The 22,631-nt window shown below is 54.8% G+C and overlaps 1 protein-coding gene across 2 annotated transcripts in view; it reads left to right on the top strand.

Moving 5' to 3' along the window:
* The first annotated feature begins 1,950 nt into the window (after window positions 1-1,950).
* Window positions 1,951-22,631, top strand: part of IL4R (interleukin 4 receptor) — a 43,009-nt gene continuing 22,328 nt past the window's right edge. Inside the window, exon 1 of one of the 2 annotated variants that reach the window (XM_047837872.1) lies at window positions 1,951-2,082. The gene's annotated coding sequence lies outside the window, so the exon portion shown is untranslated. The remainder of the gene's footprint in view (window positions 2,083-22,631) is intronic. The other variant, XM_047837871.1, reaches the window with a different exon arrangement.

The raw sequence follows: 22,631 nt of genomic DNA, 5'->3' as shown, positions 1-22,631 counted from the left end.
CCTATACCTGCTCCCAACGCCCCCTGCCATTGCTCTTGGCGGATTTCACGTGAAATGCAGAATTCCCTGGCGCCTGGGTGACTAAGTCGGGTAAGTGTCCGACTCTTGATTTTGGCTCAGGTCGTGATCTTACGGTTCACGAGATCGAGTCCCGTGTCGGGCTCAGCGCAGAGCCTTGCTTGGGATTCTCTCTCTCTGCCCCTCCCCTGCTCATGCTCTGTCTCTCTCTCTCTCAAAATAAATAAATAAAAACATAAAAAAAAAAGAAAAGAAATGCACAATTCCCATCTGACCTGAATTCCTGTTGGAATTCACAGCTTGTCTGGCCAAGCTTCCTGGCTCTTGCTGAGGCCTCTCTCCCTGGCTGTCCTGGCTGTCCCCATCCAGTGTTCATTACACACAACTGCTTGCGTCTGTTACTTGTCAGGGCTCCCGCCTGACCCCCAGGGCGAAGAAAGCAGGGGATGGGTATTTCTCACTCTCTCCTGCCCCCAGCGCAGGCCCTGGCACATGGAGGCATTAATACATACATGCTAAATTATTGTAGCTTTTCTCACCTCTAGGTATTTGCTCGCCCCATCCCCTCTGCCTGAATGCCTTTCCCTTTTTCCTCCCTTTTCTGCACTGATCTTTGGAGAGACCGTCAGAGGCCATGTCCTCCAGGAAGCCACCCTTGACTCCCCCCCCAACTGTCTACTGTCATATACGTGAACTGTAAGGTCTCAGTAAGCAGGGTCCATATTTATTTCGTATCTCCATATCTGTGTCCTCAGCACTTGTCACAGGCTTAGGCACACAGTAGGGCCGAGAAAAAAGTAAGTGCATGAAAAATAACGCAAGAGAATTGAAGTACTGTGTCCCCTCCCAGAGGCTTCTCTGCTTCCCTGGCTCACCCTCCACCCCAGCAAGCCCATCGGGCTGTCCTTGGCTGTGAGGATTCTGCCTCTACTCTAAGACCAGGAGCTCCTTGAGCCTAAGATGGGGTCAAATTACCCTCTGGGTCTCCAGCACTCCACAGCCTGAGTGAGCACATCCTCTTGCCTCACCTCCTTCCATTTTCCCTTCCTCAAGCCTCTCCAGCCAAGCTAGCCTTCAGACAATTACTCCAACATGCCACCCCAGGGCCTTTGCACTTGCTGTTTTCTCTCCCTGAACTAGTCTTCCCCCATATTCTGTTCAGGATCAGCTCAAACGTGTCTTCATCGGGGACACCTTTCAACCACCGACCCCGACTGGCCTAATAGGTCCCTCTCTGCTTTATTTTCTTCTCCGGACCTCTTGTCACCTGAAATATTTTATTCTCTTAGCATTCTTCCCTACTGCTTGGCTCCATTGGGGTTTTTATGGTATCCAGTGGTTAGTGGTCTACGGAGCCTGGGCTCAAATCCCACACCTGCTGCACGCTTCTCACCAAGTTGCCCCTCTGTGCCTCAGTTTCCCCATCCGTAAAACGAGTGATAGTAATATAGCTCCCTCCTAGGGTAGTTGTGAGAGTTAAATAAATTACTACATGCAGTGCCTCACAACAGAGCCTGCCAGATCTTACCAGCTATTGCCAGAAGAGTTGTTTCACTATCTAAATTCTTCGGGCCCCCGGCTTACGGCAGGCGCTCAGTAAACGTTGAAGGAACAAACGCACAGGGGCACCTCGCAGAAGCTGGGCCGCTGGGAAGGGGAGAGGGATGAAAGCCGCCCAACGCTCCAGCCCCACATGCACCTGCCCCTCTGCAACGCGAGGCTGGGGGCCGGAGCCGCCCGGGAGGCCCTGGCCGGAGCCGGGGCGTCATTCGGAGAGCCAGGGGGCAGCACTACGGGGTTCTGGCGGGAGAGGCCGCGCGGGGGAGGAGGCGGGCCCGGGAGCCAGGCCCGGACAGTAGGCGGCCGGGAGGCACGGGGAGGGCGGGGGCACGGGGCGGGGCCTGCGGAGGGGCGGGGCCTGCGGAGGGGCGGGGCGCAGGAAGCCGGGGCGGGCCGCCTCGCGCGCCCAGGAAAGCCCCGCGCGGCGCGGGCAGGACTGGCCGACCGGGGGTCCCCCACATCCCGCTCGGGCGCCGGCGCGGCGAATGGACCCGGGGCGCGCAGGTAGGACGCGGGCCCATGCGCGCGGCGGAGACGGGGGACCGGCCGGGGGACGGGCTCGGCCGCCGGCGGGGTTCCAGGCGACGGGGACCCCCGGGCCGACCGGACCCCGTCGGGGGTCGCCCGGAGCCCGCTCCTCCCCGCGCCCCGAGCGGCGGCCGGCTCGGCCCGGGCGCCCCCGGGGGCGGCGGACGCGCGGAGCGGGGACCCCGGCGCGCCCCCCAAACTCGTGCTGGCCCGGAGACGCCAGCGGGGACGGCCCCTCGGGGACCCGGGGCCGTCGTGAGCGTGGGGTGAGGCGGGGCTCGGGCCATGCAGCGCCAGTGTCCCAGCGATCACCCCCTGCCCCGCGCGCAGGAAATGGGTGAGGATTGGGGCGGAGGGGGGGAGGGGGAGTTCCGAAAACTGAACTTGGTTACCCGGTCGAGGCATCTGGGGAAACGGGGCCCTGTCGACTCCTTGTTCTCCTTACTTGAATGTTGGGTAGACCCAGTAACAACAGCGGTCATTTAACTGGACTCATTTTGTACAGATTCTGTCCAGAGCATTGAACGTATTCTGAGTTAAATCGCAAAATAACTGTTTTGGTCGGTGCCGTGTGTCCGTCGGTTTTTCAGAGGAGGACGCTGTGTGGCACAGGCAATTTAAATGACTTGCCCGAGGTGGACAACTGCCTGGAAAGGGTGCGGCAGGATTCGAACCCAGGCTGTTCTGACGCCAGAGCCTGTCGTGGTCCACCTGTCGGCGATATTTGTCAAACTACCCCATAAACGAATTATCCAAGGGATTTTATTAAAAGGCAGATTCCCGGGCTGTCTTCAGTGAGGTTCCGATTCAGTAAATCTAGGAATCTGGAGTTTTAAAAACCCACAACATCTGGATTTCTTATGTCAAGCAAGACTGGGGACCAAGCAACCCTCAGTGGTCCTGCTGCCGGGATTTGCAGATGGCTCCCCTGCCAGTCCTCATCCCGCTGGGGCCCTAGCCTCTGCTCTTCCCCAGCTGCCTTCCTGGTTCCACCCCTACTGCTCCTTCCCTAAGAGTGGCCTTTTAGAAGCCTGGGCATTTGATTACAATCCTAAAGTCCGATGGGGAAACTGAGGGTGAGGTGTACCTCTGTCCAGGGTGTCCCGCCACGGTCAGGGGATTCCAGAGTCCTGCAAAGACTCCTCAAGAGCAGCTCACCTGCCCAGTGGTTACAGATGTGGATGCTGTGGTGTTGGCAGGGAGCAAGGGGTTGGAGGGGGGCAACCTCCCGCAGCCATCCATTCATTAATCAGCACCCGCTGGGCTCCTACAGGACACTGCTCTAAATAGCACTGGTGTTTGCCTTTCCGGGGTGGGGGGGGGCTCGCGCAAGTAGGGGTGATCACCTGGCAGGGACAGGCTTCATGGAGCGGGGACCCCTGAGCCAGCCTTGGAAGAGGGACGGGGGAGCTTGGCTGCGGGAGAATGGGAGGGAAAGGCATGCTGAGCACTGGGAGCAGCTGGGAGCAGCTGGGAGAGGCCTGAGGGAGAGGTGCTGGGGGAGGGGGAGGCAGCCAGACCGGGATGGGAAGGTGCGTCTGGCCACGTTGTGGAAGGCCTTGAATGCCATGCCGGAGTGTGGCCCAGTGCACTTCGCCTCAGCCCGAGCCACAAAAATCACAATGCAGATTCCTGGGTGCCCCCGGATCCCTGAAGCCAAGGCTGGAGGGAGGCCTTGGGAAGGCAGCAGGGAGGGAAAACCACTCGTGAGTCAGGCACTCTGGTTACCACACGCCCAGTTACCAGCAGATCTGGGATCACCTGAAGATTTCCACATTCCGGGCAGCAGCTCAGTAACTGATGTGTTTTGTACCACACAGCAGGGGCAGGGAGGTGGTCCCCTAAGGCAGTCAGTTTCCAGATGCTCTGATTTAGCAACGCAGCTGAAATGCACTGTGGGAGAAGTGAGGAGAGGGCCTGTCCTGGACCCGTCCTCTCCGTCCACCCCTACTCCCCCACCCCCCAGAATGGAGGTGCTGCCCTCTGCCCTCAGCTGCCTTTGATGGCACCTGCAAGGGAGGCAGGGACAGAGCCCCCCGGGGTGCTTCACATGTGTCAAGCTGGGCTTTCACGAAGGCTAAGGGCATCATGTTTTATAAGGTACTTAACACAGTTGCCAAAACGTCGTACATGCACAACAAACGTTCATGACTGTTTTTACCCGTTAGGAAGTATAGCGTGGAGGTGACGAGTGCGGACTCTGGAGCCAGGTTGCCGAGGTTCAAATGCTGGATTTCCAATTTACTAATTTCTCAGGACCTCAGTCTCCCCGTTTATGAAATTACAGTGACTGCTTTATACCATTATAGCAACGATTAAGTGAATGGATGCATGTCGAGCCTCCAGAACAGTGCCTGGTACTGACTGAGCACTATGTATTTGTTAAATAAATAAAGGAACCCCATTGGATGGGATCGAATCGATCCATTTCCTCAGGAAGGAAACTGAGACCCAGAGATGTGTGCAGTGGCCTCGCCTAAGGCCATGTTATCTAGGAGCCCCAGGGAAGGATTTGAATCTGCCTTTCTCCCCAGCCTGAGTTCTCTCCCGCTATGTCAGTTTGCTCAGGTTAGCAAGAGGGACATCTTTCTGAGCGTTCCACATGCCCAGTCACGTTTGGCCAGAATTCCCTTGGCTAGGCTAGAAGACAGGCCAGTGGCTCGCCTGGCTGTGTATGAACTTGCCCTTTGCAAGAGGTTGGACAGGAAGCCCAGGGGAGACTGAAGGCTCTTGCAGAGGCCAGGGCAGCCAGCGTCACACAGGGCTGTCTCCCTGTTTTCTGACTGCCATCGAGTCATTCTGTTTCTCTGAGCAGGAGGCAGAGAGAAGGACACAGGCTTGCAGACAGGGGTCCCGGGTTCAGATCTGACCTTGCTATTTCCTATCTGTGTGATCGTGAGGCACTTGCTTAACCTCTGTGAGTCTCGGTTTGCTTGTCACGAAAATGGGTATTGGGGGGTGTTCAGGGCATAGTTTTTACAGGCACCTTGCCCACGGCTCAGTGATGGCAGTTTCTCTTCTTAGTTAGGACAATCGCTTCTCCATATCCAGCACCTGGCTAGCGCATTCATGTCTTCAAATATTCATCAAGCACCTATATGTTCCAGGAGCTACTGACAGAGTATTGGACAAAGTCCTTGCTCTCCTAGGGTTTAAATTCTAGTTTGAAGACGGGCGATACACAACTAAGCAAACACATTCACATCTATCACCCTTATTGCTAATTCTGAACTCTGCAAGTTCTGAAAACCGACAAGGTTTTCCATCATTCAGTTGGAAGCAAGAACTGAGGGGAACTAATCAGGGGGTTCTTTGGTGTGTTTGTTAATCCCCCTGGACTCCAACACTTATGTTGAGAAATTGATGTGAGCGATGGGGGGGGAGGCTGAGAAATTGACGTGAGCGATGGGGGGGGAGGGAGGGGGAAGTGCTGGACCCATGGGGGGAGGGGGGCAGGGTGGTTACGCCTGGTGGGATTTTATCCTCAATAACCTGTCTATAATCTGAGTTACTGTGACTTCTGAGACATGCCTGGTCCCCCGGGATTTCACACAAGAGGACAGGGACCTTCAGGACCCCGTCAGGACCGGGGAGGAAAATGAAAGCCGGGTGAGGGTGGACTTTGCGGGAGCCTCTCCCGAGGAGCCACGTTTAGGATGATGTGGGGCAGAGGCCCCAGGGAAGAATGGGCTGGTGGGGGGGAGGGTAGGGAGCCCGCAGGGAAGGTCTCGTCCACCCCACCAACCCCGCCTCCCGGCCCGCTGCTTGTCCCTGGCTCTGGGCGCGCAGTTCTGTCTAAACTCGCATGTCCTTGCCTTTCCAAGATGTGGCCGTGAGTCTGAGATTTCGGGTTTGGCTCTGACTGACTCATTCTCACCCACGGGGGCCTGTGTGGCATTTCCGAGTTTGCTTTAGAGATTCTGGGACATGTCTCAAGCAGGCCCGGGTGCCAGCCGGCTGCAGAGGATCAGCCGCGGGGCGGGCGTCTGAGTCCTCCCTCCTCCCTCCTCCCTCCTCCAGGGACAGAGGAAGGAAGTGGGTCCGTGTGAGGGGAAGAGAGCGTGGCCTCCTGGGTTTGGTGTAACCCTTCCTAATATTAGCGGAAGGACTGTAGTTCTGAGCAGCGGGTTGATGAAGGGACTAGCCACACACCTGAAAGTAACAGGTACACACACGTCTTGAGGGTCAGCACCAGGCTTCCACTGGCTCAGCAGACGTGTTAGGGACTGGGTACACAGCAGTGAATGACACAGAAGCGAGAGCCCTCTTAGAGCTGACAGTCTAGCGAGGGAGGTGACTTTTGAGGTGAGACCTGAGGTAAAAAGGCACATGGACATCCGGAGAGTGATTCCAGCAGCGGGAACAGCAGGTGCAAAGGCCCTGAGGCGGGAACAGGCTTGGTGCGTCTGACCCACAAGGAAGCTGATGTGGTGGTATGGAAATGAGCCAGACACCGAGGGGTAGGAGCACAGGTCAGGGAGGAAAACGGGAACCAGATCCCTGCAGTGTCTCGTTCACCTTGTAAAGTAACCTTCCCAAGTAGGAAGGAACTGCTCTTATCTAGACTTCGCCGATGAAGCAACAGGCACTGAATAGTTGAGTAGCTTGTCCAGGGTCACACGGGTGGCAGCGCAGGGCCGTGAACCCAGCAGCTCCAGCATCTCCAGTCTTTACCACGGTGTTTAAACACCTGGATGTGGTCAGGCCAGGATTGGTGTTACGGGTGATTCAATCATCATACAGATCGTTTTACAGATCATTCTGCCAATGAGCACGTTCCCGGCCTGTGACCGTGACTGTGACATCCACCTCACAGCACAGAGCATACAGTGAGGATCAGGCACTGCACTGGGTGAACACGGGTAGACGAGTGGGCGCCTCCCCGTTTCCCCGAGGAGGAAACTGAGGCTCTGGGTAGGTGGCCGATCTGGGTGGCACAGCTCCAAGGGGGCAGAGTCTGGATTCAGACCCACGGCTGCTGACCTGGGAGCCTATGCACTTAACCACTGTTCTGAGCCATACAGCCCAAGGAGTAGAGAACTACGTTTCACGGCCAGAAATGAGGGGGGCGCAGTCACCCAGAGCCGTTTGGGGGAACCGGGGAGGCCCTGAGGTTTTCCCGAAGGAGCCAGGAAAGCGTTCTGCCTTTTCAAAAGAGGAAACGGAATCTCTCCGGAGAGGGGAGACACTAGATCTCTGGATGGGCAGTCCTCCAGGCTCTTGGAGCCATAGCCTCTCGACTACCTTGCCCCTGGCCATAGAGCACGGGCCTTCTGGAAGGCAGATCCTCATAGCTGGGCAGCTCTAACTGGGAGAAAATCTTTCTGGAGATTTAGCCAAACTAACTTTCCAGTAACATTCACTTTCTAACTCTGGTTCTGCCCCCTTGGAAGTAGTAACCAGCTCCCCCCCAACCTGAGCCCAATATTTCCCTTATTCAGACCACACAGGTATAGTCCTTTCAACCGCTCTTCCTGACTCAAGGAATTGTAGAGAATTCAGCCTGGCTTTAGACATGAACAGATTCATGAAAGTCTCACATAAAACCCATTGCTTCCCCCAGTGTCTGCCCAGTCACAGAGGAGGAAGACTGTCACCTCCTTGGATTTGGACCCATATCTTTGTTGATACAACCTGCAGTCATACTTCATAGTGACCACATCCCGCTTGGAGCGTACATTGGGCTTGCCAGCTAAAACCTCCAGATCTCTCTTCTGCACGAGCTGCTGTCTGTCAAAGTATATTCCGTTATGAGACTCCTTATTTGAGGCTAGCACTTGTTTTTTAGTCTTTCTTGTTTTCTAGTAAATCTACTTCAGGCTAAGAGGCTATAATTTTTTTTTTTTTCTTTGAGTACTCCTTTGGCTTCATTTCACAGGTCTTGTGACACAATGCAAAAATAATTTAGTTTCCCTTTTGATTAAAAGTGTTATGCACTTCAAACGTTTTTAAAGATGAATGGATTTTTTTTTTTTTTGAAGTTATCCTTGTATTCTTGGAGTCTCAATTTGTTGCATTATGGTCAGTATTTATGGCTTGTATGATATCAGTGATGGAGAATTTGTGAAGATCTTTGTAAGATTCTCTGGTTAGTTTCTTTTGTATGTCCCACTTGTCTTTGAAAGGATGTGTATTTTCTGGTGGGTGTGGAGGTTTTTGTTTTGTTTTTAACGTTTATTTATTTTTGAAAGAGAGAGAGTGCAAGTGGGGGAGGGGCAGAGAGAGAGAGAGAGAGAGAGAGAGAGAGAGAGAGAGGGACCAAAGATCTGCAGCAGTCTCCGCGGTGACCACAGAGAGCCCGATGTGGGGCTTGAACTCACAAACCGTGAGATCGTGACCTGAGCTGAAATCCAGAGCCTGTGAGGCTCAACCGACTGAGCCACCCAGGCTCCGCAAGGTGGGTGTAACGTTTCAGAAATAGAGCTCTTGGATCAATTTCGCTCATTACATCATTCATGTTTTCTATGTTTCTGTGTGTTTTTCTCTATCTGACTTCTCTCCCGCTCTGATAAAGGATCTGCTCCTTTCACCTTGACCTTTCCTTGTTTGTTTTTTTTGCTTTCTTTTCTTTTTTTTATTTAAAAAAAATTTTTTTTTTCAACGTTTATTTATTTTTGGGACAGAGAGAGACAGAGCACGAACGGGGGAGGGGCAGAGAGAGAGGGAGACACAGAAGTGGAAACAGGCTCCAGGCTCTGAGCCATCAGCCCAGAGCCCGACGCGGGGCTCGAACTCCCGGACCGCGAGATCGTGACCTGGCTGAAGTCGGACGCTTAACCGACTGCGCCACCCAGGCGCCCCTTTTTTGCTTTATTTTCAAAGCTGTGTTGCTCAGCGCATATAAAAACAAAACATGGCTAGAAGAAGGGTTCATGATATTTATTCCTTCTGGTGAATTGCTCCTTTGATCAGTATAAAAGAGCCACCTTTCTCTCTTGTAATACTTTGCTGTCTTGAATTTATTTGATTCAGTGTTCCTTCATTCCCGTACCTATCTTTATGCGCGTTGGTCTCTTGACCAAGTCTCTGTCTTCTTTTCTTCAACACTAAAGTTGAAGGACTTTTCTAGGACTTTTCTCTGACTACAGTCTTGTAGCCACGTAAATCAAAAATGATTATATATATATGTGCGTATATATATATACACACACACACACACACACGCACGTATATATTACCTCTCAGACTCAGCTCTGTAACCCACTTGCTGCATAATTTGGGGCAAGTCCTTTTGCCTGTTTACCTTAATTTCCCCATCTGTAAAATGGGGACATGACTCACTTGGCCTCTCCTCTCGGGTTTCTGTAAAAATAATGAGAGTGGAGAATAGAAAAGTTGCTGCCTACATCCCTCCGGGTTAGTCACTGGGTGTGAATATGGGCTGGCTTTCCAGACGGTGAGAAGAGGGAGGGACGGAGAGGGAGGGAGGGGGAGGGAGGACCGTGCCGGAGCCCTGAGGGTGAAGGCCGACCTCACGGTGGCCGCCCCTGGTTGGCTGCCTGGGCTGTTCACAGATACACGAGTAAGACACAGTCTCTGGCCTGAAGGGGCTTCTGGTCTGGAAGAAGGTGCAGCTCACTGCTCATGGGACAGAGGGACAGGCAGGGAAGGGCTGAGGAAGGAGCGGGGTTTGAGTAGCAGTGTCCCAAGGGGGTGGCTTAGGAGGTGGGCACTGAGAGGGGAGTCTGGGGCACATTTGGGGACGGGTGGGGGGCAGCGCTGGGAGAGCCCAAGGTTGGTAAGGACCGCTCTTGGGCTCCTCGTCCTCCCCTACGAAGGAGGAAGGCAGGGGGCTTGCAGAATTTGGAGGATCCTTGACACCAAAGAGCAGGCAAAGCTGGGTCTCCAGCCCCACCCCTTCCTCATCACCATAACAACCACATCCCATAATGAATAAGAGGAACTAGGGACAGAAGGGAGGGAAAGGTAGCAACCTTACACCTTCAGGGGTGGGGGTGGGGGTGGGGCCGGTGCACCAGGAGGCTGGGGGGGGGGTCTTGCCTCTTGTTGGGGGCGTCTCAGGACACCCACCCACCCCAGATGACGCCAGCTGGTCGTCGGAAGCCAAAGGGAGACCATAGATGTGTGGTGTGGTTTTTGAAAACGGAACTCTTTTCCGACGTTTAAAAATCAGGAAAATATGCATAGAAATCTGGATTTCTAGCTTCTTTAGAAAAATCAGGAGACCTAGCAATGCCCAGGCCTTCGTTGATGTGGCAAAAAGCGGCTGACACAGAGTGACGGCTGCCCTTTAGGGCTGGGCCTGTGCCCGCCCGCTGCGGCTTGTCCCTTCTCTGCCATTGAGGTCTTGGGTCTCTGATCCCTTAGACACCTGGGTCGTCTGGGGCAGGTGGCTGTGAGCTGTGCGACCCCCCCACCGAGATAGTGAGTGAAGAAGCAGGTAGGCTGAAGTCGGGGGCCCCTGTAAAGGCTGGGGAGTGGACTGCGGGGTCTTGGGGACCCTCGTGGCCCTGAGCATGGATGGGCTGAGACGTTTGCAGCCGTGCCCCCTCAGCCCGGATCGCACACCCGTTCACCCATCTCTTTCCCTTTCCTCCTTAGTGAGCTTACATGCAGGCCGGTGCACAGCTTCGTGCATTTTCCCAAAGCGTGCACTTGCGTGTGTAACCCAGCTTGACCGGCCCCCCAGAAGGTTCCCTCCTGCCTGCCCCGCCAAAGACACTTCCCTGACTTCTGACCCCAGGATCAAGGGCTGTCTCCTTTGGAACTTGATGTAAATGGAATCAGTTTTGCCCTTTGGAACCCAGCTTCCTCCATTCAGTTCGCGCCCCGTGAGACCTGACCACGGTTGTCATGGCAGCTGTCGCTACTCAGGGTCTCGGAGCGTTTCCTTGGTGCTTGAAGATGGGCTTTTGCCACCTGCTCCATCCACGCTGTCCCTAGTGCCTCTTCCACCCCGCTGTGGTCTCTCCGTCCCCTTGTGCGACCGGCGAGGCAAGTGGTTCTGTCCTCACATCACAGACGAGGAGACTGATGCTCTGAGAGGGCCCCTGGCTTGCCTAGGCCTGTCAGCCGGGCAGGGCAGGGCCTGCACACTTAGGCCCAGAGTTATGCTTCTGTGTGTCAGATGCTCTGAGGTCGCTGCCCACGTGGGCGGCCCCACGCGTCCGTGTGTCCCTCACCGTGCCAGGAATAATATTGGCGCAGGGCAGGGTGGACAGCAGATTGGACTCCAGGGAGAGACCTCTGCCCCCAGCACCTGTCTGCAGGCAGAAAGTGAGCAGGGAGATCTTGCCTGTGCTGACGTGCTACCTACCGGCTGTGGGTTTGCCCAGGGGGCAAAGTCCTGGTCACTGTTGAGACAAGTTCACAGATGAGGGCTGGGCAAACGGGGACAGAAGCCAAGTTCCAGCTCACTCGCTTCCTGCCTGGTCACCTTGGATGATCCCTGAACGCCTCTGAGCCTCGGCTTCCCTCTCTCTGTGGTTCTTAGGCAGGTTCCTGGGCCTCTGGGTGTCAGTTTCCCCCGTGTCTGCCGTGGGGATGGTACTCACCGCACCTGCCATGTTCCTCGGGTTGCTGTTAGGGTTAAATGAGTTGCTGAAGTTGTAAGTGCATGACAGTCTGCTATGACCAAGGCTGTGGCCGGTCAGTTTGGGGGGTGGGGTGGCACCCGTGGGCAGAAGGGCCCAGGGCATGGTCTCTAATGGCTGGAGGAACTGGGGACACACAGGGGCGATCATGGTGACTTCTGCGGACCTCGGGAAGCAGGCCCACTGGGAGCCGTGACTGTCCCTAAGACCAGCAAAATCTAATCAGCATCTTGGGGCCAGATGTCATAATCATGATAATGCCCCAATTACCAGCATTCTGCAGTCACTTCCCCCGGGGTGGCCAAGATCGGTGCCTGCATTAAGGTATTTAAGGAAATTCGGAGCCAGAATTGGTCAGTGTTTATCTAGCTGTGAGAGGTGGAAAATTCCAGCTTGTGGAGCTGTGTCCCTGCTTTCGTGAGGGATGGCCGTCCAGGCCCTCCTGCACTGAGCACATACCCGTGGCCCCTCTTCTGTGTGCCGAGCAGTGTATTATTGGCTCTGGGGTCCCAGCAGTGAACAGGGTGGACACAGCCTCGGGTCTCGTGGGAGCTGGGGTCCCAGTGGGGCCCTTGGACGAGGTACAGGACGTGTGTGCATGTGGTGAGCCTCAAGGGATAAGTGCTAAACAGAGAAATGGCCTTGCAAGTGACGGGGGTCAGCTGCCGTTCCTGATTCTGTGGCATCTGGACACGGGGCCCGTAGGCTCAGCCTCTTCCCTGGGGCCTCCAGGACCTTCTGAGGTCCAGCCTCCCCTGGGTTCCCACTGGCAGCTTGGGACAGCCAGCACGAGTGTCCCCACTGCCATAAAGTGGCCAGCCTGTCCCCAAGATGGTGCCCCCTCCAGCGGGTCTGGCCCAGCCATGTCCTGTGAAGGAGGTCCACAGTCTCCAACCCTCTCCTGTCCCCCTCAGACAAGGCCTTCCCTAACTCTGCGCAACCCCGTGGGTTCCGACACGGCTAATGACCTTCAGGCCTGTCTCCAGCCCAAGCCTACCTTCTGAGCTCCAGGCCAGTTGAACGTATTGCCTCCGTGGGGCGCCTGGGGGGCTCCGTCGGTGTAGCGTCTGACTTCAGCTCAGGTCATGATCTCACTCCTTGTGAGTTCGAGCCCCACATCGGGCTCTGTGCTGACAGCTCGGAGCCTGGAGCTTGTTTTGGATTCTGTGTCTCCCTCTCTCTCTCTGCCCCTCCCCCGTTCATGCTGTGTCTTTCTCTGTCTCAAAAATAAACATTAAAAAAAATTAAAAAAAAAAAAAAAAGGATATATTGCCTCCCGGACTGGATGCCCACTCCCCACCACCTGCTTCGACTCCCCGTGTCCCCGGCATGGGGGGCGCGTGATCTTCCTGGCGCCCACTGCCAGCCATCGGCAAGTTCACCACCCTTACCTCCCGTGCAGGGCTGAGTCTGCCCCTCGTCTCCAGCAGCACCCAGCACGCCCCTCAGCCCGGCCACCTCGGCCTCGAACCTACAGCCCTTCTCCACACCGAAGGTGGAGTGGACTTTCTGGCAGGTGCACCTGCTCCTGCCCTGCCTAACAGCCTTCAGTGGCTCCCCGTTGCACTGGGGATGGATGGGGTCTGAATCACGCACTGTGCCTGGTTGGCAGTGTTGACCTCTCCTTCTGTCCGTCCCTGCAGCCCACGGCCTATCTTGCGGGGTGGGGGATGGGCCATGCCCTCCATCCTCCCTGGCTATTCACTCATGCTTCACTCGTCACTTTCCCCGTCTCTTTCCTTCTCCCGAGACTCCTCAGGATCAAAAATGGGCTTAATCATTGTCGCCCCCTCACAGTGAGGACTTAGAGCATCTAGAACAGCGGCTGGCACTGGGGGAGCACCGTGTAAGTGTAGAAATAAGAACAAGGTGGAAGACGCAGGGTTGCTCGTTGAGGGGGTACCCTGCACCGGCCGCCGGGCTTGGCCTTTTGCTTACAGAGGACGCGACGTGGCCTGCCCTCACGGAGTCCACGGCGCCTCCCGTGCGTGGGAAGGTCTTCCTCCCTCTGCACAGGGCACCCCTGCCCTCCCCTGGGGAGTCCCTCTAGGGACACTTGACCCTCGAGGACCTCCCTGACGGCTGCCTGCCGACAGCCTCGTCGTACCTTTCCTGATGCTGTTCCCACAGCCCCTCTGCAGGCCTGCTTCCCGCATGGGTCCCTCCCACACTGCGTGGCATCCTGACAAGACCAGATCTAGCCTTTTTGATGGCTCTCTTCTCTCGGCAAAGTCTGTGTGGTCAGCAAATGCTGTTGGCTGTGCCCTCGACAGATCTAGAATCCAGCTTGCTCTTACAGACCCTTCCCGGCACCTGCTGCCTGGACCAGCGCAGGAGGCTCCTCACCGGTACCTGCTTTCTGCCCTTCGCCCCGTGGGCCCTGTAGACCACATAACCGGAGAGATGGCTTGAAACGTCTCATAATGTCACGTCTCTGCTCAAAAACCTCCAGTGACTTATCTTCTCAAGTACTTGTCAGAGGGAGGAAGTGAATGAGCGAATGCATGAATGGCTTCTCCCGCGTCTGCGGTCGCCGGCACGTAGTAGGCGCTTAGTAACCCCCGCCGCGAGAATACACGCGGGCAAGGGCTGGGAGCACACAGTAGGTGCACGGGGAGCCCGCTGGGCTCTGTTGGCCAAGGTGGCCGGTTCTTGCCTCCAGCAGTAGTGGAGGCAGCCTGCCGTCACCCCTCACTCCGCTTTCGGTCTTGGGGCCCTGGCCTGGCCCGCCTTGCCGGCCAGGCGGGGCTGCTGACGCGGCTGCCGGTTCCGGGAAGCTCTGCCGGGCAGCGCTTCTGGGAAGGCGACCACTGGGAGGAGAAGTGTGCCCCTGGCTCCCCGCCAGACTGGCCTAGCTGTCCCGGAGGCCAGAGGAAGCTCCAGGCTGGCTTAAGACTGTGGAGTTTCAGGGGCCGGTGGCTCCCCCCGGGGAGGCCACAGTCAGCCCCTGCTGTCATCGGCTTCCTCTTCACATGCGTTCGCTCCTCATGGGACTGGCTGCATCCTGTCTGCCCGTCCAGCCCCCCTTCGAGCCGGTTTGCGGTCAAGAGAGGAAAGAGGAGCCGGTGTGGGCGGCCTTGCAACCCTTTTGGGCTCAGGAAGAGCCTGCCCGGTCACTGCCTGACTGCCGCCGGCCTTGACATTTCAAGACTCTCCACTCCCCTCCTCCCCAACAGAAAGAGTGAGTTAAGTGTATTTCACTGCCAGCAGGAGGGTTTTCCCACTCAGAGCACTTCTGACCTCTTCCTGGCTCAGGCTTTCACTAAGTGCTGCTTCCTACCTCCCTGACCTTGGTTTTGTCACTTGCCCGTCTCTAGGCCTCAGTTTGGGCCATAACGCCGCATTCCCAGGGTGGCAGGGATGGCCTTTCAAGAGGCGGCAAAAACAAGTGGTCAGGCACGTGGCTTCTGGAGTGAGGCTGCCTGGGCTCAAATCCTAGCTGTGTAACTTCTCTGTGCCTCTGTCTCCTCCTGTGTAAAGTGGGGGTTTCAATGGCAGCCTGCCTTATAGAGGTGTATGCACAGCGATCGTCATAAGCGACAGCTCGGCACCCCGTGTTTGAAAATAGATTACAGAGTCTGTCATTCTTGATTTTTAGCCACTCATTTAATAGATGTTTATTGAGCATATACTATGTATGTGTCAGGCACTATTCAGGTCCTGGGGACAAAACAATGACCATAAAGCTCTGTCCTCATGGGGCTTGCCTTCTGATGGGGTGTGTGGGGCGGGGGGGGGGGACAAACAATACATATATAGACAAATAATTTAAATGTTATGGGTGATCCTCTACACTCAGAACATTGCGAACTAGCAGCAGAATGAGAGGGGCTGTTTCATGTTTTGCCAACGTGGAATAGTTCTTGGGTGAATAATTTATGCCCTTTGCCTGTTTTTTTTCTTCTTTTTTTTTTTTTAATATTTTACATTTATTCATTTTTTTTTAAACATTTTTTTTTTCAACGTTTATTTATTTATTTTTTTGGGACAGAGAGAGACAGAGCATGAACGGGGGAGGGGCAGAGAGAGAGGGAGACACAGAATCGGAAACAGGCTCCAGGCTCTGAGCCATCAGTCCAGAGCCTGACGCGGGGCTCGAACTCACGAACCGCGAGATCGTGACCTGGCTGAAGTCGGACGCTTAACCGACTGCGCCACCCAGGCGCCCCTACATTTATTCATTTTTGAGAGACAGGGAGAGACAGACCGTGAGCAGGGGAGGGGCAGAGAGAGAGGGAGACACAGAATCCGAAGCAGGCTCCAGGCTCTGAGCCGTCAGCACAGAGCCCGGTGCGGGGCTCAAACCCATGAACCATGAGATTATGACCTGAGCTGAAGTCGGCTGCTTAACTGACTGAGCCACTCAGGCGCCCCACCTTTGCCTGTTTTCTTAAAGGGATGTTTGTCTTACTGATTTGTAAGGTCTCTTTATAGGAAGGTCATTAGCTGTCTACAATGTAGATTGCTATCTTTGTCTAGTCTTTGCTTGCTTTTTTTTTTTTTAAATCTGAGAGAGGGGAGGGTGGAGAGAGGTAGAGGCAGAGAGAGAGAGAATCTTAAGCAGGCTCCACACTCAGCACGGAGCCCCAACACAGGGCTCGATCCCACAATCCTGGGATCATGACCTGAGCTGAAATCAGGAGTCAACGCCCTGAGCCCCCGAGGCGTCCTGCCTTTTTTTTTTTTTTTTTTTTAGTGGTGCATTTTGAACTGGGGAAGTTGAAAACATTTTTGCAGTCAGACCTCTCAGTCTTTGCCGGCTACATTCTGAAATAAACATTCACACGTGTAACCTCAGTGATACGAACAGAGATGGTGATAAGTGTAGGACAGAAATAAACAGGGTGTTGTGATGAACAGTTAACGGGGGGGGGGGGCACCCTCAGTGGGTAGGGTTACTGGGTGTAAAGGCTGTGAGGGAGAAGAGGGCTTAGGAGTGCGTCAAGGTGCTCGGAGGCCAGTGGGACCAAAGGCTCATGGGGGACGGGGACGGAGTGGGAGGGAACGGTGGGTGTGTACCGGGCCAGATCATCAGGGGGCTTAAGGTTTTGTTTGGTTGGTTTTGGTTTTGGTTTTTGCATTTCCTTGCACTTCTTATTTTAAGGTGATTGTAGACTCACACACAGTTGTAAGAAATAACAGAGTCAGTTTCTGCCCAAGAGTGCCGTCTCACAAAACACAATAGCCTAACCGGGATATTGACATTGATAGGATCCGCTGAGCACCCCTGTTTTCCTTGTACCCATTTGCGTGTGTTTGGGTCTGAGGAGTTTTACCCCGTGTGCGGGTTTGTTTCGCCAGCACAGCAGCCGCGACTCGAGGAGCCCCGTGTTGCACTTTTATAGCCACATGGACCTCCCTTCCTACCCGCCGCCTGTGAATCTGTTCTCCGTTTCCATAATTTTGTCATTTCAAGAATGTTACATAAATGGAATCACACAGGGTGCACTCTTTTGGACTGGCTGTTTTCACTCCCGGGCTTGGGCTGAATGCTGAGTCAGAGATGCTCCTCTTGGATGGGCCATGAACTCCAGGCATCCTTGTCCCTGGGCGAAGACACCCTTTGGGAGCCAGAAGCTAACGAAGGGCTTGAGCAGGCAGTTCATGGCCTGGTTTCTGATGTTGAAATGACTCTGCCGGGGCGCCTGAGGGGCTCTCAGCAGGTTAAGTGTCTGACTTTGGCCCGGGTCATGATCTCATGGTTTGTGGGTTTGAGCCCCGCATCGGACTCTGTGTTGACAGCTCGGAGCCTGAAGCCCGCTTTGGATTCTGTGTTTCCCTCTCTCTCTCTCTCTCTCTCTGCCTCTCTCCCACTCTCTGTCTCTCTCTCTCTCTCTCTCTCTCAAAAATAAATAAACTTAAAAAAAAAAATGATTCTGCCTGCAGTGTGGCGAAGAAACGAAGTGACTCATGTTTGCAGTAACTGCTAATTCCTTGCCGCCCGCCCTGCCCCTGCCCCTGCCCCATCATTCTCTCAGCCCCAGACTAGCCCTTTGGAAAATCTTGCCACAACCCTGTTCAGAGACCCTTAAGGGGCACCTGGGTGGCTGTCAGTTACGCGTCTGACTTCGGCTCGGGTCATGGTCTCGTGGTCCGTGAATTCGAGCCCCGCGTCGGGCTCTGTGCTGACAGCTCAGAGCCTGGGGCCTGCTTCGGATTCTGTGTCTCCTTCTCTCTCTGCCCCTCCTCCACTCATGCTCTGCCCCCCCCCCCCCCCGTCTCTGTCTTTCCAAATAAACTTAAAAGAAATTTAATTCAAAGACCCTTAAAAACCACTCATTGCCTAGAGGAGGGGTCTTTGACCTGGAGCCATTAGCCTGGGCTGTGGGGGAGCTGTGAGCCCCTAAAATGGGATGCAAAATGTAACGTGTGCACTTTTCTAGAAGGAGGGTTTGGAGTTTGCATCACATATTCAGACGGATCGGTGATCTCCAAAACATTAAGGACTGTGCCTTCCAGACAGAGATAGTGGTTAGGAGCTGAGGCCCCCGAACCTGACGGCCCCTGTTCAGATCTCGTGACCTCCACGGCTCTGTACCCTCAGACAAGTCACTTATTCCTTCTGTGCCTTGGTTGCCTCATCTAAAAATGGGGGAAAGAATGAATAGTACCTACTTCGTAGGGCTGCGTTGAGTATTGAATGAATTAATCCGAGTGCTGTGTTCACAAGGAAACTTGGCACGTGGGAAATATTGTATGTTTGTTAAGTGAATCATGAGCCGATAGGGTGTAGGGGGGCAGAACCATTAGGCAAAAACTTCCTAGGCCCTCTGGGATTTTCAGGCCCTCTCTGTGTCAGTTATCAATCATCCTCTAGACAAGCTTCAGATCAGCAGGGTTTCTTCCAAAGGGATACACAGGTGTGGTTGGGCACTGTCCCCTCCCTTGTCCTGGCTTTCATATCTCTGTTAATATGACTTTCACTGTCTTTTTTGTCTTTTTTTTTTTTTTAAGGTGCTGCTTCACCTTTGGCGTGTGGGGCATTTGTAGACATCAAAAGCCCTGAGTCTTTTCTGCTGTTTCTGGTTCTTCGCTTGGGCAGCTGAAGCTAGAAATTGACAGGGGCGTTGGGTGGCTCAGTCGGTTAAGCGTCCACCTTTATCTCAGGTCGTGATCTCGCGGCTTGTGAGTTCAAGCCCCGCGTCGGGGTCTGTGCGGACATCTCGGAGCCTGGAGCCTGCTTCAGATTCTGTGTCTCCCTCTCTCTCTGCCCCTCCCCTGCTCACGCTCTCTCTTTCCTTCAAAAGCAAATAAACATGAAAACATTTTAAAAAGAAAGAAAGAAAGAAATTGGCAAGCAGGGGGGGCCAGCTCTTCCTGGCTTATTTCATTCACCCAGTTGAGCACTTTCTGCAGTCCTGGGAGAAGGTGAAGGCACTGATAATGCCAGAATGAACTTCGGGCTCAGAGGCCAATAGACTGGCTTCTGACTCTAGTGCTCCCCTCTTGCCAGCTGTGGGACCTGATGGGCAAGCTATTTGACCTCTGGCCTCAGTTCCCTCAGGTGGAAAGCTGAAGTAACAGCCCACGTAGCAGGCCTCTTGGGCAGATCCAAGAAGGTAATGTTTCTAACGTACTCAGCTAAGTGCCAGGCACACTGTGAGCACTTGACAAGAGGGGTTGTGTTTACACAAATCTTTGGCTCGATCTGAGGAAACCGCTTCCAGTCTCAGTTCTGCTCAGCCGTGACCTGGAGCTGAGCGTCCTGCCGTGGAGGAGTGCAAACGGACGCGGGGCTGCAGCCGGTCGGAGAGAGGATACACCGTGCGTCGCATCCCTATTTGGGTTGGCAGTTGGGTCAGGAATCCCATGACTGAGAGTGTGGCCGTGGGATGACTTCTTGCTTCAGGCTTGACCCGAGCACTTGGTAATTGTTCTTTTTCATTCTTTTATTCGTCTGCGTCCCTGTCCTTCATCCCTTGTGATATTCAGGGAGGCTCTTCTGTCAGCGCTCCTGGGCTGTGACTTCTGAAACGCAGCACCTGCGTGTCCCTGTGAAGCCAGCTGGGGTGTGTGTTTTGGGGGTGGGGGGCGATCGGGTTACGCCCTCTGAAACAGATCAAAGATAGCAACCGGGCTGCCATAGCTGCTGTGTGACCTTGTATGCACGTCTTGCCCTCTCTGTTTCTCTTTATTCAAAATCGGGGCGCAAGTGACACCTTTGCCATCTCTGCCATAGGAGGCTGTGGCCCCGTGTGAACTTGTCAGAGGCAGCGTCACCAGGACTTCGTGGAGGACACCAGAGTCACGGGTCCACCACTCCACTCCCGCCCCTTCTTCCTTGTTCTTCACTGTGACTCTTGAAGGGAAGCGAGTTGGGGCTTGGAACAGATACCAGGTTCCCCCTGGGGAGGGTTTCCAGACCCGTGCTGAGCCCATTAGAGGCCCCACATCATGTCCAAAATGACTTTATTCCACAAACAGTAACTGAGCAGCTGTTATACGCCAGGCACCCAACGTAGGCACCAGGAACTTGGCAGTGAACAAGACAAATGACAGCTTTCAGGATGACAGGCAACTGAAAAAGAACAGCTCTTCTGCACTTTCCTTGCCTTTTGCCCCCCCCCCCCCCGCCCCCGGCATTTTTGGAAAACCACAGGCTGGTTCTTTTATGGACTTCTCCGTTAGATTTGTCTGACACTCCCCTGTGATTTGTGCCCTTGGGGCAGCATCGCCAGAGAAGGAAGGCTGTGTTCTCAGGGGATAGTCCCAGAGAGCTCATGACCCTGCTTTGTCCCGTTCCTGGAGATGTTACCTTTGACCACTTGGTTGAAGGTGGTGTCTCCCAGGGTTCCGCACATCTCCGATTTTACGCACACATGTATATGAAGCATAGGATGCGGTAAAGTTAACAAGCGTTTTGATTCGTTAGTCAATAGACAATACGAATTTTGTGGGCAGATGCTTAGAGGCTGCCCCTGCTGAAACACAGCCGCTCTCTCTGCCCCGCGTATAGATCTAAATCGGGACAGACTCCCGCACCCCTTTGAACTCCAGGGGTTACAGTTGGTTACTGTACCTTTATTGGGGTGCTTCACTTGTGCCCGTGTGGGCCGGTGGACACAGTTTAGCTGGCCCCTGTGTCTTTTTTTTTTTGACGAGAGCCCATCATTCTTGGAGCGCGTCCTTACTCTCTGACACAAGGATTCCAGGCCCGTCATTCCAGCACTTTCCCTGCTCGGATCCTGGACTCATTAGAAGGAGCTCTGTGGAGGGGCACCTGGGTGGCGCAGTCGGTTAAGCGTCCGACTTCGGCTCAGGTCATGATCTGACAGTCCGCGAGTTCGAGCCCCGCGTCGGGCTCTGTGCTGACAGCTCGGAGCCTGGAGCCTGCTTCCGATTCTGTGTCTCCCTCTCTCTGTGCCCCTTCCCTGCTCATGCTCTCTCTCTGTCTCAAAAATAAATAAAAACATTAAGAAAAAAAAATTTTTAAAAGAAGGAGCTCTGTGGAGGCAACGAGCAGGACCGAAACAGGGTCTGCGACCCGCCGACAGTCATGCGTCAGTGTTAATGTCCTGATTTTGGCGGTTGCATTGTGGCTGCAGGAGAATGAATGACCTCGTTCTCCGAAATATACACTGGAGCCTTAAGGAGTGATTTATTCATTGTGAACAAACGAATACATAAAATGAATAAAACAGAGAGAGACTGAGGGGGAAGGTGAATGAAAAGGACAGAGAGGGGGAAGGTGTGCACTCGGGAATGGGTTTCGTGTGTTTCACGAGCAGCAAGGAGCGAGGATGTGGCCGGTGGCGGGAGCACCGCGCACAGGTGCTGGGGCCAGGTGGAGAGGGGGGCGGGGCCCCGCTGGGGAGGCCCTGCAAGGGGAACAGAGTCCCCGGGGAGCTTCCGGCAGGGACACAAAGCCCCCCTCCCCGCCCCCCATGCCGCACAGACACCGTGCGCGGAGGACTTCAGGTCCCTGCGTCTCTTCCTTTCTGCAGTACAGCTGCGAGGTTAGGCTCCGTCTCATCTGCACGTTGCCGGTAAGGAGGCCCACGCTGCGATGATGACCGCGGGACTGCCTTGAACCGCACATAGCTCCCAAGCCCCAGGAGGAAGCCTGGCCGCCGCTTGGCTGAATGCGACGCCGAGGTGGAGACCCACACGGGGCCAGGGAGAGCGGATGCTGTGAGCATCGCCGCCGGGAAACCTGCCTCCTCCATACCTCGCGTTTTAGAGGGCGCCACGTGCCGCGAGTGTCGTGGGGGGAAGCGCACGCCCCTTGACCCGGCGAGATCCCACTCCGGAGCATTTCCCTTCAGGAAAGCGACTCCTTGGGCCGTGGCTGTGTTCAGGTCACTGTTTGAGGACCCTGCGTGTGTTAGCCCATTCAGTGCCCACAGCACCCTGGTCAGGTGGGGGCCGTTCCTAGCGCCACTTCACAGGGCGGGAAACTGAGGCACGGAGGGGTTAAGCGGTTTGCTCAAGGTTCGTAACGAGTAAGGGACAGAGCAGGTGTTAAAACTTCAGGAATACGCTGCACAGCCATTGCGGGGAGAGGAGGGAGGGGGGCAGGATGTAAGCACAAGCTCCAAAACAGAAGACGTTGTACCGGCCTGATCTGTCAAACTCGGTACGCGTGGAAAGGACTAGATTTGGATGCCAGATGTCTCCAGGGGCGTTTTTCCAGGTGACGGAATTACAGCCGTTCTTTTTTGTTTTAAGTTTTTTTAGTTTTGAGAGAGAGAGAGCGTGCACCTGTGAGCAGGGGCAGGGCAGAGAGAGGAGACGGAGAATCCCAGGCGGGTTCCGCCCTGTTGGCACAGAGCCCGACCTGGGGCTCAGTCCCACAGACCTGGAGACCTGGACCCCAGCGGAAGTGAAGAGCCAGCCAGGGGCTTCACTGACGGAGCCACCCAGGCGCCCCCTACAGGCATTCTTGTTGTACGTTTGCATGTCTCTCTTTTCCGAATTGTCTACGGTGATCCCATGTGGCTTTTGTAATAGGAAAAAAGATCAATATCGTAC

The sequence above is a fragment of the Prionailurus viverrinus genome, chromosome E3 (assembly GCF_022837055.1).
Source record: "Prionailurus viverrinus isolate Anna chromosome E3, UM_Priviv_1.0, whole genome shotgun sequence".
Classification (NCBI taxonomy): domain Eukaryota; kingdom Metazoa; phylum Chordata; class Mammalia; order Carnivora; family Felidae; genus Prionailurus; species Prionailurus viverrinus.
Note: the sequence above shows the minus strand (reverse complement) of the source record. Positions and strands in the feature narration are given on the sequence as shown.